The sequence below is a fragment of the Numida meleagris genome, chromosome 6, assembly GCF_002078875.1.
Source record: "Numida meleagris isolate 19003 breed g44 Domestic line chromosome 6, NumMel1.0, whole genome shotgun sequence".
Taxonomy (NCBI): domain Eukaryota; kingdom Metazoa; phylum Chordata; class Aves; order Galliformes; family Numididae; genus Numida; species Numida meleagris.
Genome location: NC_034414.1, coordinates 6,099,538 through 6,116,637, shown reverse-complemented (window position 1 = coordinate 6,116,637; position 17,100 = coordinate 6,099,538). Strand labels below are relative to the sequence as shown.

At 38.4% G+C, this 17,100-nt stretch overlaps 1 protein-coding gene across 22 annotated transcripts in view; it reads left to right on the top strand.

Annotated features, from left to right (window-relative positions):
• WT1 (Wilms tumor 1) overlaps positions 1-17,100 on the top strand; it is a 244,861-nt gene that overhangs the window by 42,936 nt on the left and 184,825 nt on the right. For 20 of the 22 annotated variants that reach the window (XR_002440296.1, XR_002440276.1, XR_002440292.1 and 17 more), the window contains 4 exons: positions 4,346-8,474; positions 8,840-8,977; positions 11,313-11,476; positions 11,821-11,940. The gene's annotated coding sequence lies outside the window, so the exon portion shown is untranslated. The remainder of the gene's footprint in view (positions 1-4,345; positions 8,475-8,839; positions 8,978-11,312; positions 11,477-11,820; positions 11,941-17,100) is intronic. The other 2 variants (XR_002440279.1, XR_002440277.1) reach the window with 2 other exon arrangements.

Genomic DNA, 17,100 nt, shown 5'->3' with positions numbered 1-17,100 from the left:
GGCAACACAATAAAAACTCTGTAACTGACAAACTATAGAAATAGCCAGAATCTAAATCCATCTGTATTTCTATTTAAGAAACTATCTCAATGTTCAGCCTATAAACGCTGAAACATTTACAGCCGTGGAGCAGCAGTGCTTCATGTTTAAGAGATTCAGTATTTCCTACAAGAAACTATCAAAAATAGATCATGGTAAAACATGGATGCATAATAGAATGGGAAAAATCTCTACTAAAGAAAACTCTGGATAGAGGTCACTAACTTGGAGGAAGTGCTTATCTCCTTTATTTGTTTCCATTATGTAATGAGCAGCTCATAATAAGCATTCAAATGTCCAGTTTTGCCTTATTCTTTTTTCGAAGCAGGGATCAGATAGATATGTGTATGTGTCAGTTCTTTGTGGGGAACTTATTTTTCTTGTGTGGGAAATATGTCTCTTAATATATGTGAACATTTTAGTAGAAACTTAACTAGGTGATCTGAAAGGATCTTCTTTATGGACTCCAAAAAATACGGAAGCAGACAATTTTTGCAGATGACATCTCTGACCGGGCTCTGGTATTTATAGAGGCTCACAGTCATCATTATTTCAAAAGATTAGTTCTGTTTAACTAGTCAATTGAGCTGAACAAGGCATTAGAGGGATAGCTAGCCATGTGTCACAATATACTAGATAAAGGATTATACTCCACTTAAGAATTAATAACATTTTAAACCTCTCTATAAACTTTTTTTTATCAATAAACATGTCTCTGACAGAGGGCCAGATGCACTCACAGGTCTTAATTGTTCAATCCAGTGACTAATCCCCACTTGATCAAGATTTTACTGACTTTACAGCTGTCTAAAGAGTGACAAATTTATGATTCAATTGCAATTTCATCTTAAACTTGAAACTGCATGATCATTTGTGGGAATTAGCTACCTGATAAGATAACGAGGGTGGAAGGAGCGCACGTAACTCTGTGCAGCGGAATTGGAGTGTTGCAGAACCCCTTAGGATGCACTGGAAAGACACAAATGGCCATTAAGGGATTAGCCCATCACTGATGGAGTGGTTGAACAGAGTTGAGGTTTACTAAATCACTGCAGTGGTAGGTCATTATCCTTGGATACAGGAGACAGTTGAATCTGTGTCCAAGTACATGAGCAGTAAATTGGAGTGAATGGAGTGTGCCAAAAATGAAAAATAAAAAAAATGCTGAACCCTTGTTCTTCAAGTGTTCAAATTTCCAGGTCATACCCCAAGATTTTTTTTTCTTTCTTGGCATAAGAAATAGTTTTTCAGTGCCTTTAGTATCAGCTTATTCTTGACTCTATAATCTGTTTTGAGTGTATTGCTTCCCCTTAATGCTCTCAAATTTGTGCTTAGTTAACAAATGCTGAGACTTAGATAATGTTTTAGAAACTGATTAGAAAAGCGATGTTAGGGCTTTCCTTCTCCAGTTTTGATGGCTTGTAACCAGTTGCTATTAAATACGTGGGTAAAATAGATGAGTCTTCCTCATTTGGGTTTTGTAATGATAGGATTTTGGTAATTCTTCTTCTTCAATTTTTTTACATGCTATTGAACTGAACGGATAGTTTTCTGTAATAGCGTTATTTCCTTTGAAGAGTTTGAAGAGGTAACAACTTCATTAAAAATATATACAAATCAATCATTTTTTTCTTAAAAGAGAAATAAAATGCTGCGGGAATAACACGAAGTCCATGCCTTCCTTGGATATGTGTTGATGCAGCTGATGAGTGAAACTAACAGATGTGCAATTCCTCTTCAAGGGCCTGCGATAATAAGTCTAAAGAATATCTGGCAATTTGAATAGCTTAAAAATGTCAAATCTGGGAATTTGCTGTGCTGGCTATGGCCTTTGGTTAGCCTGAATGAGCCGAGGATCCCTCGGGGCTATTTCTCTGTGTGTTGAACTTAATGATCACTTTTCCCAAGGTATAAATGCATCTAACGTTGTTCAGTTTATCTCAGTCTTGAGGGACACATAACTTGAGAGGGTCTCTTTTCCCGAAACAGTGCATTTCATTGGAAATCTGTGAGATAGCAGATTGGAAATTTCACCTGCAGGTTAATTTTTGTCATGTGATGAGCAATTTTGCACTTCCTAATACAGCAGTAAAATATGCGGTGCAAAACAGGGATGGAGCTGGAGGCAAAAGCGAGTTATTACTGTTACCTGTGAGTAAATCTTTTTAAAAATAATTATGTATCCACTGAGATTAAATGTGCTCAGTAAATAAAGTCTTAGGCCAGGTTAGTTTATGCAGCCTCAGACAAATGTCTCATTTTGCCCAGTACTCAGCAGATGAGGCCAGCAATGATACTGACTGGTACCAATCCTAGTCTAAATGATGAAAATCTGAGAACTGCTGAGATGCATGGGTCTTTAAGAGTATGACAATATCCAGAATAAAATAAGTAGAAGCCTTGGGCCAATATGAGTCGGTGACTTCAGTGGGAACAGGAACATACAAGGGCTAGCATGAGTTTAAGGAAAATAATACAGAAAGACAAAATAAATACAAAAAAAACCCAGATGAAATGACTTTTCTATATTTCAGTTCAACTCTTGTGGCAGAGTTGAAGGTTTAAATTAGCTGAAAATCTTTATCTGCATTTTAAAAGTTAAAATCCTTGGTTAATTCTACTTTCTAAGATTCAGCTGATGTCCAAAAGATTTGGAAAAGTAGATGGTGAGTAGGACAGGGAGAACAATCAAGGAAGAAGCAAAGTACAAGAAGAAAATCAATCTGCCAAGTTAGACAGAGCAAAGGAACAGGAAGAAAAACAGGAAATGATCTAATAAAATATAGTAGAAAATAAATAACTTCCAGTGGCCCAACAATTTCCTCTCACAGAAAGCACTGGCAATATAAAGTAAATTACAGGCACTTTTCTGTCTGGCTATGGAAATCAAGTTGTTCAGGGATGATGTATGGCATTCTCTTCCTTGTCACCCCCAGCAAAGTGCAGAATGAGAAGGTCTCACAGGTGTAGATGAGAACACAAGTATGACCCAAACAAGGCCAGGTGAAGAGAGAACAGAATGGGTAACGAAGGTGAACTTCTGAGGGGTGGTCGTGGAAGTTTTTAACCATTTTGATGAGTTCTGCCTCAGGGCTGGTGTCACTGAGAATTCAGGAAACCTGAAGGAACGGGGCTAACCCTGCTGTGCCGTAGCGTACTACATGTCTGGAGATCTTCTGGGCAGCCAGATGCAGTGGATCTTTGGGACTGGAGTGGAGAAGGGGGTGCATCAGCTAGTTCTATAATCAGCAGTACTGATCCTGTCAGGTAGCAAAGAGGCCAAAGAGATTCTTGTTCCCTCTCCCCCAGTACTATCAAAGAGAGCATTTATTTAGGACCAATGCCACAGTGACAGCTGGTCAACGGCACCAAGATATTGCAACATTTTTCCCACCACTTACCTATACAGATAACTCACTGAGTAGCAAATCCTCCTCAGCTTGCAGGAAATTTGGCAAATAAGTAATGAAAGTATTTTCAAGCTGAACCATCATTCTGCAGTCTTTACAGTTTTTGCGCTCTGCGGAGTGTGATTTTGAAGAGACTCAGGACTTGCTTCAGCTTATTAAACTAAAGTAAATATTGTCACATCAGTTATTTGCCAAAACCAACAGGAATATAATTAACTGGAGTGACTCCTTACGAAGCAACCACATGCATGATTTACTAATTTCACTGTGTTTATACTGATCTTCCATGGAAGCGGAAAGCATATTCAGTCCAGCTCAGTCCCATGAAACTTAAATGTGTATTTTACGTGAACCAGTAATTCATATGAAGCAATCCACAGGTGAATGAAAAGACAGAATTAATGGTGTAATTTATTTACATAAATTTCACCCTGTGTAAAGGTGCTGTGGGATACAGAAGAGAATGAATCACAGTTAATGTGAACACAAACTACTGAATGACTACTACTATGGAATCAGAATCTTTAAAAATGCGCATCTATCTGCAGCTTCAAATTTATCATTCAGTGGAATAATATGAGTGCCCTTCACAAAAAGAGCTGCTTTTCTGTTTACATCACTTCTAGTTTTAAAATGACAAAATGAACCAGGGCGTACCATGCTACGATTTCACCCGTTGACACAAATGAAAAGGATTGAACAGACATAATACATCTGGCTTACGACTTTTAATTGCCTTTGTGACCCAGTTCATACCAAATGCTCTTGAAGCAAAGTCTCTTTCTCTGTGTGCATCATGGGGCTAATTCTCGATCTGAGATACGTTGCTTAGAAAAACATCACCATGTTAAAAAGAAACAATATTTCTTGCTCACATAAATCTTTCATACTTGCAGGTGACCTGAGAAAGTGAGAAGTGGAGAGTTCAGTTGTCTGGTGAATTGAGTATGTTAAACTTTCCAAATAAAAGCTTCTCCTAAAGCACCAGATTCTTTTAGTAATTAATCACTATACTGTTTATTAAGAAGACACGCCTGGAATTTTTTAGTAACTCAGGTAACCTTTCATGGTTTGATGGATACAAAAGATAACGGTGTCTACTGTGATTTAATGAGGGTCTCTGATGTAATATAGTAATCTGTGACTTCTGAGTTGGTGTCTCTGTCCTGGGAGTAGGGAAGGGATACTGGAGGAAGGCATGTGTACAAAAACACACTGCTATAAAAACAACCTGTTGCTAATCAGTTATTAGAACTACTTTTTGTGTCATGTAGCAGGCCAAGACGGACTGCTGGGATACTAAGTTTGGACTTCACTGGCAGACCGGAAGTCTTGTGGCGATGTGGAGTAGTTTCAACAAAGATAGATTTTATTGAATTAAGTAAGAAATTAAAGTTGTGGTTGGTATAATATCCCTTGGACATAGGGTACTTTGACTTCTCTAAAGTCTGGATATCGGTATTCTGTAATGGGAAGTACAGATTCTAAAAGCCTTTGCTGTAACTAGTGGGTTATGCTGTCGGGCGGACATCAGATGATGATGATGGTTATTTTTATAAAAATATGAAGGTTTCTGAAATGTAAACAGTCATATCTCCCTCACATGCAGCACAGATGGGGCTGAACTGTGCACTGTATCCAGTAGTGCCAGGTTCCCAACAGTGCCACTCACGAGGGTTCAAGCTATTAGAACGTCAGATGTAATTTCACAAAAGGCCATCTCCTTGAGACCGGAATAGGTCTCTTTCAAATTGGTTCTCAGCTCCCAGTTTCCTGTTTTGTAATGCCTGCATTCAGGCAACTACTGTTTTTTTTACTTATATTTTCAAGTGCAGTCTGACTTTCAAAAATGGCACTGTAAAAATTCTCTTTAAAGGAACCTACAGTTGTACGTAGCAAACTTAATTATAAACAATGCATTTCCTACTGTTTTTAATTCCTAGAAGAGTTAACCCTGAAAAGATGAAATAAAATTCTTTCTTGGGCTGCATGAAAGTAAGTATTGAATAGGTTCCAAGTAGGTGTATAAACATTCCCATTCAGAAAACAGCTGAGTATCTGTGTAGTCTATGCACTGCTAAAAAGTGATAGATTTGCTCAAGTGCATTCCTGTATTATAACCTGAGAGACTGAAGTGAAGGTGGTGAGCTCTCACAGATGTACCTGAACAATTATAGTCTGCTCTGATGTGAGAAGTATGAGAAGTTTCTCTTGTAAATATAAAGATCCGAATGAGCTTGAAAAGCTGGCAATAGAAAAGATGAGAACTTCCTGACATGGAGCAAAAGGCAGTCATCTTAAGAATCCAGTGGTGTTTTTATTTTATTTTATTTTATGCCCAAAGTATCTGTAGTAACTAGAAACTCCAAATACTATTTTTAAGTAGCCAAACAGGAGCACCTTGAAAATATATTGTTTTCTGAAAGGGAATGTAATGTTTTCTTAAAGTGCTCATTTCTCCTCTGAAAAACAACAACCTTTTCGAAGTATTTCTTATTGCAGAACCAGAATCAATGCTTCCAAAATTCCCAGTGCTAGTGAATCAGGGAAATGGGACACGCATCGAAGTATTGGTATTTTAGAGATGGCAGAAGCATTAAATACACTGGGATTTCAGAATTCTGCGGATTCCTTAGCTTCTCAGCCTTGCAAAACATCTGTCCCCACTTGCAAAGGCACAATCTGCCAGCACTTTTCCAGCTTTGTCATTTTAGTGTCCCTGAAGCCAAGAATACCAGTTACAGATCTCTGTAGGTTAAGAATGAGTCTCAAGTATTTTGTAGAGAAAAAAACCATCTGTGAAAATATTACAGTCTGAGAGCAAAAGTGACCAAGATACTGTTTCACAAACCAAAATGGAAAATAAAACCTTAAATGTGATAATAACTCAGTATAACGTGCGTGATATCCTATGGAATACATGACAGGAAAACAGCTGATGGCCGTAGCATTTTCTGGGAAATAAAGGACCGTTCAAAGTTAAGGATTCGCAAAATTTGCAAGAATTCCTGGTGATGCTTCAGTTAATATTATTAAAAACTAAATAAATTACCATTATATATTCTTTTACCTTTCTCATCTAGATATTTAATGGAGATTTTCAGTGTTAGAATAAGATTTTCATTTCAAACAAGTGTGAATTTATGCTGCAGGATGCTGGACGCGATCCCTTCCATCTGTAAGTTCCCAGAAATACTTGGAACCTCCCAAGTTTTGTTTCTTTCACGTGGGAATGGTCTTTGCATGCAGGAAGATTATCTCGGGATCTGCTGTTTCCAATAAGTGGCTATGCATACTGACAGTGCAGAGGTACTTCTAAGAAATGGTCATTCCTTTGCAGTTGCCCCATACCGGGACTTATTCTGAAAACTCCTATGCACATGAGAAATCTTTACTGACATCTGTAAAGGTGTTACATCCCAGAAGGTCCCACTGAGTGTACATCCACGCCTGTGCTGACGTTAGACCAGTGGGTGGTAGTACGCAAGGGAGGGTTCTGCACGCTGCAGGTAATGAAAATGAGTTGGTCATCACCGCATTTGTATAAGGTAAGCGTTCTAATTTCTCCTTTACAGAGGAAAGCTCACCAAAACCAGCAGTCTGAGCAAGTGAAACTCCTGTCTTTCCATGGGATCTGTGCAAGCGTTACAGTAGTTGGGAACTTGGCAACGTTGTACGAACTATTTGTACGCAGGTCACCTTCCATGTCTTCTTTAACATACTGCTATGTGACAGAATGGTTTATATCTTAATTCATTACATTTAATTTTTACTGTAAAACAAATGATAATGAGTAGCTCTTTAAACTAATGTTTTATTTCCAGAGAGTCAAAGTTTTGGCATAAGTTTAATGGAAAAAACATTAATCTTCACAATCAAAAAAGAGAGTTGTTGACTAAATATGACCTGACAAAATTCTTTTTCGAAACTGTTCACAGATCTTTCTCATCAAATTTTAAGCAATGCATTTCTCGTTGCTGACTGCTAAGGACTAACAATTATGTTTTCCATTAAGGTTCAGATACTGCGTCATTTGAGAGATTTATGTTCAGAAGAAAGGTATATTTTAGTATCTACTAAGATGTTCGTATATGTATAAAGAACTGTCACGTGTAATAGGAACAAACATTTGTTAGTTATATTTAACCTTTGGTTATCTAGTAGTGATGTGAGCTGTAGTTCAGAGGAGGAAGAAATGTTTGTTCCCAGCTGTGTAATACAGACAAGCCTTCAGGGCTGTTGTGAAGCTCTTTGAATTATATTTTCTCCTCTTTCCTGCTGGGAAATGTACAGAAATTGATACAAGACCGTGCTATCATTCATGTGGCAGCAGACTAAGAATGACTGCTAGAATATCCGGGACATGCTTTATGTTTAGCGCTGACAATCTAAGCAAGACAAATATGATTTATGGGACAATAGTTCAGATGGGGAATGAATGGAGATGTCGTGGTGAAAATATCAGAATAAGTAGGTTATGTGAAGGAAGTAGGCTTTAAGGAGGGATCTAAAGGAGATTTGGCATGCGGCAGATGGGAAGTTATTCAAAGTATAAGATGCAAGATGGAAAAAGAAGCGAAGTTGAGAGCGGGAGAAAAATATGAAAGGAACAGTAGGACAAGATGGACGCTTGAAAATTCTGCCATTCCTTTCCATGTATGACTAACCAAAAACATTTTCATAGCCTGAAAATGTACTTCTGTTGACTTCTGGTTTATCCCCACAGGTAGTAATTATTAACATTTCAGAAAACGCCACTAAGTCTTTCAAACCTAGTTACTCTTCCTTAGTAAAACAAGAGTTTACAGTCTGAAAAACTCAGAAGTCATTATTTTTTTACTACTGTAGCACTTTCATGCAAGAGGCCGCCCTTGTTCTGAGGCATTTATTGCCTGACTGGACAAAGAATGGGCAAAGGGAAAGATCAACAGATTTCTATTGCAGAACAAGAAAGAGGCCTGTCAAGATCAAATGATTTGCCCAAGGACATGAAGAAAGCTAAAGCCAAGCTGAAACTGAGACTCGGTATGTGAACCCTCAATGTTTCTGTCAAATGATGATTACAGGACCAGCAAAAGATCACTCATATTCATTCCTGTTTTGAATAATGGACTCTATACACTCACACTGTACATTTTATGAGAGTCCTAAACCACATTTGAAGGCTAAATGTATACTTGCAGACTGCTTCCTTGCCAGCTCTGTATGAAACTTAATATTTATTTCGACAAAAATTTTCGAGTTACTGCAGTAACTTTCTTTCCCTAGCTTAAATATCATGCATAGCTTTGCTTGCTCCTTCATAACTAATATTGTTCCTAGTCCTTTTTCCCCGCCATGCTTTGCTGATGACATAAGCTCTGTGAAATTATTTTTTGCTGCTTTTCCAGTTAATTTTGCAGGTTGTGCCATGCTGATCAGAAGCGGAGTAAACCCTTCCTTCGACTGACCTCTGTTTTCCAGCCCCTCTCCTCCTCCAGGTTCACCTTCTCCAACGTATCAACCAAAGCTCATCGTTATGCCAAAAGGTACATGGATAGAATTTATATGTATTTAATAAAAAAAGGAAAGAATGTTAACATCATTTGTATGCGAAGGATTAGCTCATGTTTATCACCCTTTCTGTGGTTATTTGGTTTTCTTGAGGGAGAGCTGAAAACAGAATGTCAGAGGTGAAGAACACAAAAGAAGGGGTTAATTGAATGTCCACATAGATAAAATCAGAGATGGAAACATAAAAAATATAAAAGCTGGGTTTTACCCGAACTCCAGAAGAATAGAGGCGGACAGAATCCCCAGAAGTGTAAGCGTGCCAGGATTTACAGCCCACAGAAGCACACTTTATGTACAGCAAGCAGTTCAATTTACCCTATTACTTAAATAACTCAGTATGGAATCTTCTGGTTTGGGGCTAGCGTAGCAATAAAATCCTTCTCTGCACTATTCTGAGAATGAACTTTAATCCATATCTTATCTCCTGCTTGAAAATGAACATCCTTTCTATTCTTATCATGTTTCTGCTTTTTCTTTTTCTTTCTTTTTTTTTTTTTTTTGAATTTTTGAACATTAGCCATATTCCTCTTGGCAGATACATGAAGTTGTTCCTGCTCGGCTGTTTGTTGTGCTGAGTTACCTTTGAAATCCTTCCCTCTTTTTATGACTACACTCCAGAGGCCCTTTTAATAACTGGCCCAGGGCTAATACTTCCATGAAAGCCAAGCTTGCTCGGATGCACAACCTGCTTTCTCCTTGGCTTCTACAAATCTTTCACTGGGATACAACGTAGTGCATGATTATCTAACGTTTTCTTCTCTTTAAACTGCCTCATGCTGTCAGCTAAGCTGGCCTTGGATCTGGTGACAGCACAGAGACTATCTACTTCCTTACATCTAGAGGAGATAAAACAAGTGTCGTTTTTCTGTGTAGGCACATCTGGGATGTCAGCACTGTTTTATGATCTGGTTTCATCAAGCTGTCTTTGTTGCAGTTTGATGTACTGTAAACTAAAGTGTATCTTGAAGCACCGCTGGTTTGGAACATTCTCGTTTTATGTATCTATCAGCCCACCATCTAGTTAGAACAAGCTATCCTTCAGATTATGGCATTTTCCTGATGTAATGAGGTCAAATGCAAGGCTGCTTTCCTTACAATGCACCTTTGAAGAATAAGACCATTGGTGTGGCTGTTGGTGGGCGGGCAGCACAGGACCATGGGGATGGAAATGGCCTAACTGTCATGTTTTTGGAGTGATTCCACTAAAAATATCCTTTTTAATTAAACTGGATGGCTGATTTATTGGACCTGTGGTTCAGACTTTGCTGTGCTGAGGGGATTTCCTTGCATTTCTTTCATGGTGATCATGGTGTTCTCAGCTGGTCAAAGTAACTCCAGCAAATCTGAGGAGTTGAAAGAGCTTTTGTGGGTGTTGTCATAGTTTAGTTTGGCTTGGGTAGTCCTTTCAATTTCTGAAAAAAACTGATAATAAGGGGAAATGGAAGAGGAGAGATTTAGGCTGGATATAAGGAAGATGTTTTTTACCATAGGAGTGGTGAGGCACTGGCACAGGTTGCCCAGAGAGGTGGTGGAAGCCCTGTCCCTGGAGACACCCAAAGTGAAGCTGGATGGGGCTCTGATCACCGGATGGAGCTGTGGGCATCCCTGTTTGCTGCAGGGGAGTTGGGCTGGGAGGCCTTTGAGGGTCCCTTCCAACTCAAAGGACTGTATGACTCTATGAAGAAAGTGCTTGTTTTCCTTTTTGTTTGGTGGGCTTTTCGTTGTTGTTTGCTTGTTTTCCGTTGTATCCTACTTGAGTATGAAGCTGTAGCATTTTGGCAGCTTTTGAAATAGTGATGGGTAGGTCGGAGGATGGTGGTCTGCTCTGTGGTGAGCAGTACCATGTACGCCATCGGGCTCTCGCTGGATTCACACTGGCTTCTCTGGAATTTGGGTGTGGTTTGGAGCATGTGGATTTCTTTCAGAATGTTGTTTTTAAAATGGAGTAAGTACTTGTAAGAATAATTGCTGGATGGAGGATTTTGCTGTCTGGTGTTCCACCATTTACTTTCTAAGAGAAGCAAGATTTATTTCTTGGATGCAATAGCAGTGTGAATTTGTTTATCTGTACATACAAAGCAAGTATTGATTGAAAATCTGGTTTAAAAATGAGCTTTGCTTCACTGCTTCAAGTCTGTTTGTCTGCCTGCCGATTTTTTTAGTTTTTATATCAAGTCGCATTTGACACTAAAGTGTGAAATTTGACCTCTTTTATCATTATAGTTGATTCTAAAGTTTTTGTTTGAAATAGTGTTTATCTGTAGCAGCAATGATTCCTAGTCACAGACAGAAGGTGGTTGTTTTCAACAGGCGTTCCTAAGGAGCATACAGGCCTGCCTGTTCGGGAAGGTGGTTTCCAGACAGCAGGATGCCTGCAGTAATGCAGGAAGTGCTACAGCTGTATTAATCTGGAAGAACATCACAGTAACTCATGACAGTGAACTTCTGTTGAAGATCTCTCGCCAAGTTTCTTGGTAAGGATTAATTTTGTCAGTAAAACAACGAAGTTTGTAAACTGACTTACAAGTGCATTTCAGTATATTTCAGTGTGTATTGCACCTTAGTGATTCCCTTAGAATGGAGGAAAGGTTGAGATTTAGTGGGGTATTTTTTGGTATAATACTTAAATAGAAATGCAGGACAGCAGAGACTTAAATGATACCCCGATGCCTTGTAATTTGCTTAATTTGCAGTGTTGTGGTATTACCAAAAATAAATAATTGCATAGTAGTCCCCTCCTCCCCACCAACAGTTGTATATTGTGACTTGAGGGAAAAACAACCAGATTGTGAACACAATTTCTCTTCTTGCTTTTTAGAAAACAGATGCAAACATGGGATAGCACAGCACGATGAAATCGCCAAGGCTGTATTTTGGAGTGTGCATATAGAGGGGCTTTTGATGAAGCCAGCTTTTGTTACTCGGTGCACGATTGCTGGTGAGTTTGTTTGCTTCTGGAACGCGCTATCTGTGCAGTTGGCTAGGGCAGCCTGTAAGCACTTCTGTAAACTGTCTTAAACCTTAGGCAGGGTCACAAGCTTTGTTAACATTACCCAACTGCTCCCCCTTGTGCTAGCAACTAAGGGTTCTGTTTACGCAGCTTCACGTTTGTGGGCTTTGTCTAGAAGCATGTTCTTCTGTAGTTCTTTTGAAGTTTTATTAGTGGATTCATGCTGTACACTGAAGTGGTTTCCTTTCAGCCTTGCATTCAGTAATTTCACACGGAGGGAATCATGACCATCAAGTTCCTGATGATTGTGTTATGTCTTTATGTGTTTTAATAGGATAAATGTGTATTTACACTAAAACCTGTACACTCAGTCCCTAAGTGGCTTTATGAAAACTAGCAGTTTTGTTATTTAAAACAGAGGCTTTTTATCTATGTAAACAGCTTTAAAACATAAATATTTACCAGCATAAATTTTTATGATGTTTTGTTATGTTCCTGCAATTCTGTCATTGATGCATATTTTTTCATTGGTAGAATCACGTTCACTGAATTAGTACTTTCTGATTAGAAGTAATAACATTTGTTGCCAGTTTTGTTGTTGTTCAGCAATAACGTTTTTGGGAAACACCTAAATTCTTGAAGTCTGATGATTTTATAGAAAATAGGGATGAGGAGGGATGTAAACCTGAATGGCAAAGCTTGTGATGCTTTTGAAGGATGCAATACGTTTCTGGAAATGTTGAGGTTTTTAAGATGATATGCCTTATCAAATAAGCGTCAAATAATTAGTTAAAACCAAGCGTAAATTACAAATCGAGTCAGCTTTATATTCTCTATACATTCTTTAGTTAGGACTGCCCACTACAGCAGCAGTTGCACCCACTGGGCAGTAATGCTGAACAGACAGCAGTGCAGACCCACGCAGGTGTAGGGGAGCCTTTGTGCAGAGCCTTCAGCAACCCAAAGCAGAGTTCTGTTATTACAGCGCAGCCTGCCATCTGATGGTGTGCTGCTAACATTTGGGGCATGGCTACTCACAGCAAGAGTAACTCAGCAAATGACAAGTTGAATGCTTAAATGCTTTCAACTGATTAATTCAATGGATTTTTAAAATTTTTATTATTTAAGATAAAGGGGATCTCGCGTCCATTTGGTGTCTTTACTGCTGGAAAAATAATGATGAGCAGAAGTTTTGTGTGTTACCTTGGTAAAAGATCCTCTGGAAGTCAAACACTATTAACTTTAATGAAGTAGTTTTGATGGCAGGGAAGAGACAGCTGATACTACACTTCCCTAACAATAAACCACACTGACAGACAAAAACAAACACGTGCGCAATAACATATAGCGTTTCAGAGAATGGAAACAGAATCTAATGTAGACTCATGCGCACTCTTTCTTTCAGAGCCTCTTACTATTATTGAAATGATTATTTCTGAAACGAATTAAAAAACAATTCCGCCGATATGACAAATTTCTATCACATTACTGAAGTAGGCAAAAGCAAGTGGTTAGAATCCCCGTTATTCTTGTTGGCTGTAATCCTTAAAAACAGATTTGATCTTTTCAGATGATTTTACTTAATATTATACACTGCTGCAGGTAACTTAGTCAGAAGAAGAAAAATCTTTTTGTTTTGATGGTGTGTATTCCCTTCTTTCTATATTACACTCTATTTTCATGAACTTTTTCTCTTCTTGCACTCAACTCTGGGCATACTAGAACCGCTTTTTTTCTGCATTTTGGAGAACTGTTTTATTTTTCATTTTTATGGAGTTTTGGACTTATAAAAAAAGAAAAAAGCACTTTATAGCGAAGGCTGATTCTGTGTTGATAGATAATGACCAGGGACATTCAAGGCACACACTGCAGGGATGCTTTCTTTCATTCATGCTGCATGTGAAAGGATTTGTTTTCTTTTCCCCCTTAAGTTCATGGTAGATGCTCTTCTTTTATCCTGCTATAAAACAAGAGTAGGTAGAAGATGGACATAAGCCAGGAGCTGCCTTGCCTGCTGTGCAGCCTGCTGGTTAGAGCGTTCTGTGGAAGGTGAAAGGTGTTTTGAACTTCTTCCACTGAGCCGGTTGCACTCAGGGCTCTTGCTGTTTTGACCGCTTAGAATAGAACAGATGACTGGTGGTGCGCCCACTTGTTTTCATTGTACTTACTTTCAAAGAAAAGTGAGCCGGCCATCTGCATACCACAGGATACGCACAGCTGAAGGGCATGACAGGGTTTTGAGGAGTGGTGATGATGGTGGAGTTTCAGACATGTTTGAGCACCTTCAGCCAAACATCCTGATGCTGAGCGCTGCCGTGTTTAAGCCCTGTCATGATCTGAGCCATGCTGCCTGATGCACCATTGATGGTCGTGACCTGACAGGAGTGTCTTTCCAGTCCAATTACTGCTTTTTAAGCTTATTAGCAAAAGCAAAATATTTTTTCGGGAAAAACAGTGTGCAAAGATCAATGATTAAAGAATTACAAAGTCTAGAAGCCAAAGCTGTTTTTAGGATTTGATATATCCCAAAAAACTACTGAATGTGTACTGAATCTATGCTCTGACCACACCTGTAAACTATAGTCCTCTTTAGAACAGATTTCTTGTGAAGAGATGATGTCAGTCTCAATTCTTGTTTCTATGTATCTTGTGAGCTGCTATTCAGGTTAAATCTTTCTCATCCAGACCTCTCAGCAGATTTCTGTAGGCTTCACCTTTCCCCATGAAGGCAGGTGGTGTTAAACCAGAAAGACAGAATAGTTAGCTTATATGAAATGCCAGTGTATCCAAAAAGAGTGGATAGAAGAGGAAAGAAACTAGTAAGTCTTCCTAATTTTGCCTGTTTTAGAATCATTGTTAGAAATTGACGCTCCACACCTCCTTTTCCAGGATGCTTTACGTTCGGGATCTTCGCGTGTTAATTAATCAGGCTCTGATTTCCTGAAATGGAGATTTTAACATGTGTTACGTGTTTCTTTTCAAGGCTCAGATTTATCTTTGCCACGTGTTAATCTTGTGTTGTTTTACCAACAGTATTTCAGTTTTAATGGAGTAGCTGAAATTACATGCACTTAAGATTTCTGATCTGTTGCTTTGCCTTAAGTTGACATGCAAGCTTCATGCAGGGGAACAGTTTGCAAGTAGGACAAGTACAGTCTGAGACAGCACAAGAGCTGTGCCCTCTTGTGTTCACTTAGAAGAGAAACCAAAGAATAAGAAAATAAAGCAAGCCCACAGAAATCAAATTGGCAGAGACTGAGATCACACGTCCTTTTCCTGATCTTTGCAAGAGGTCTCAAACCACAGAAATACTGTGTTTTAAGATTGCAAAATGTGAAGGTTTACCTTCTCCATTCTGAACAGTGCAAGTTAGATTACTTTAATTACATTTCAGAGGAAAAGAAAGTGAAGTGTAAATGCACAAAGTAATAGAGTGGAATAATATGTTAAAAAAAAAAAGTAAATATTTGAAGAATCATAATTGGGTCAATTTCCCACCCCCAAAAATGGAACAGACAGCAATAGGCCTTTTATATACTAAACTCTTCCGATAATTTTGTCTGTTTTTTTTTTAAGAAATGATTTGGTATGCTTCATGCTTGGCCAATGAATTTATTTGATGATATGAAAGCATACTGTTAATTAGACCCTTTTATATTGTAAGCTAATAAATTCGAAAGCGAAACTGCAATGCAGTGAATTATGTGCTTGGCTTGTTTTCAGTGGGGCTGTAGGTATTTCGAATTTGTCTCCATTAGGCTAAAATCATTACCATCATCTGTAATTAGATTGTTTCCATGTTTATCAAATTCAATTTGAATTTCTGTTAGTTTATTCACAATTGCGGTGGAACACACTTGCATTTTCTTTTTTTTGCCACACGTTTTTAAAAATCAACTTTAAATTGATTTGCCAATGGTGTCCCCCTTCCCATAGTTTTTGGGCTTATCCTGAAGAGAACTGCAGTGTGTCTAAGTCATGTCTTAAGTTTCCTCTTTCACGTGGAGAATATTTGATTTGTGTGAAGGAGAATTAATTTTAAAACAATATGGTTATGTTTTGCAATTTTAATCTTTTCGTATTCTTTGTCATTTTTTTTGTTTTTCAGTGAGAATTACCATTACAGTGGCTTTTTGGTGTTTCTTGCAGCATTGCTGAATCGCTATGTATCAGCGCCCTGTTACATGTAATACCTATAACATCTCAGTAAGGACTTAATGTAGATCAGCTGGTTATTGGTACTATGTGAGCGAATCAGTCTGGAAAAGAAACAGGTTTGCTTCCTTGGGATTACGATATATAAAACTGGAGTGGCTCAAATGTGATTTTGGTGTCACTTGAAATCAGAAACAGCCAATTTGGCTGAGTCTCTGCAAACCTTTTGCCAAGTCTAATCTGAGTTTCTTGTCAGCCTGACTCACTTCAGAGGTTTTCTTCTGCAGGAAATTGTATGGTGTACTCGCCTTTTAGGGACTTCAACCCAGATAGAGAATGTGTGTATGAAATGAGATCATTTACTGGCTTGGAATGAACATCATTTAATGGCTTGAGTTGGTACTCTGGTTTAAAACAAAACAAAACAAACACGAATACCCCTGAGATGTAGGTTATGCAAAGGACAGATAAATCTTGATGGTTGAGAAGTGCGGCTTGTGCGCTTTTCTAAGAAGTTACAATTATAAACCTGCGTAAGAGGTTCAAAAATTGCATCAAGATTGATAGCGCATCTGTTTGAGCAGCATTTGTATGCTATGAAAATGTTTTCTTGTTTGGAAAGTAACTAATGGATCAAGGTGTTAAAAAAAATTTTTTTTCAGGAATAAGTATAGAAACCCAGATGGTGTAAATCTGAGAATTCACTTTACTGAAGATAACTGAGATAAAGGGAATAGCTGAAGCAAGAAAATATGAGTTTACCCTTTCCCCTCACCTTGGCTGGTGCTGCATGTGAACCAGGTCAAAACAGAGCTGACTCTTTGCTTCTTATTTATTTTCTTTAATTGTGGGACAGCTTTGCTGTATCTCACTAACTGAGAGTCTGGCTCTGGGAAAAGCTCTGTGTCTAGCAGAATACTGTGCAGACCAAGTCCTTTACGATGATGCTTATAGGTCACACATGCTGTAGCAAAAAAAAAAAAAAAAAAAAAA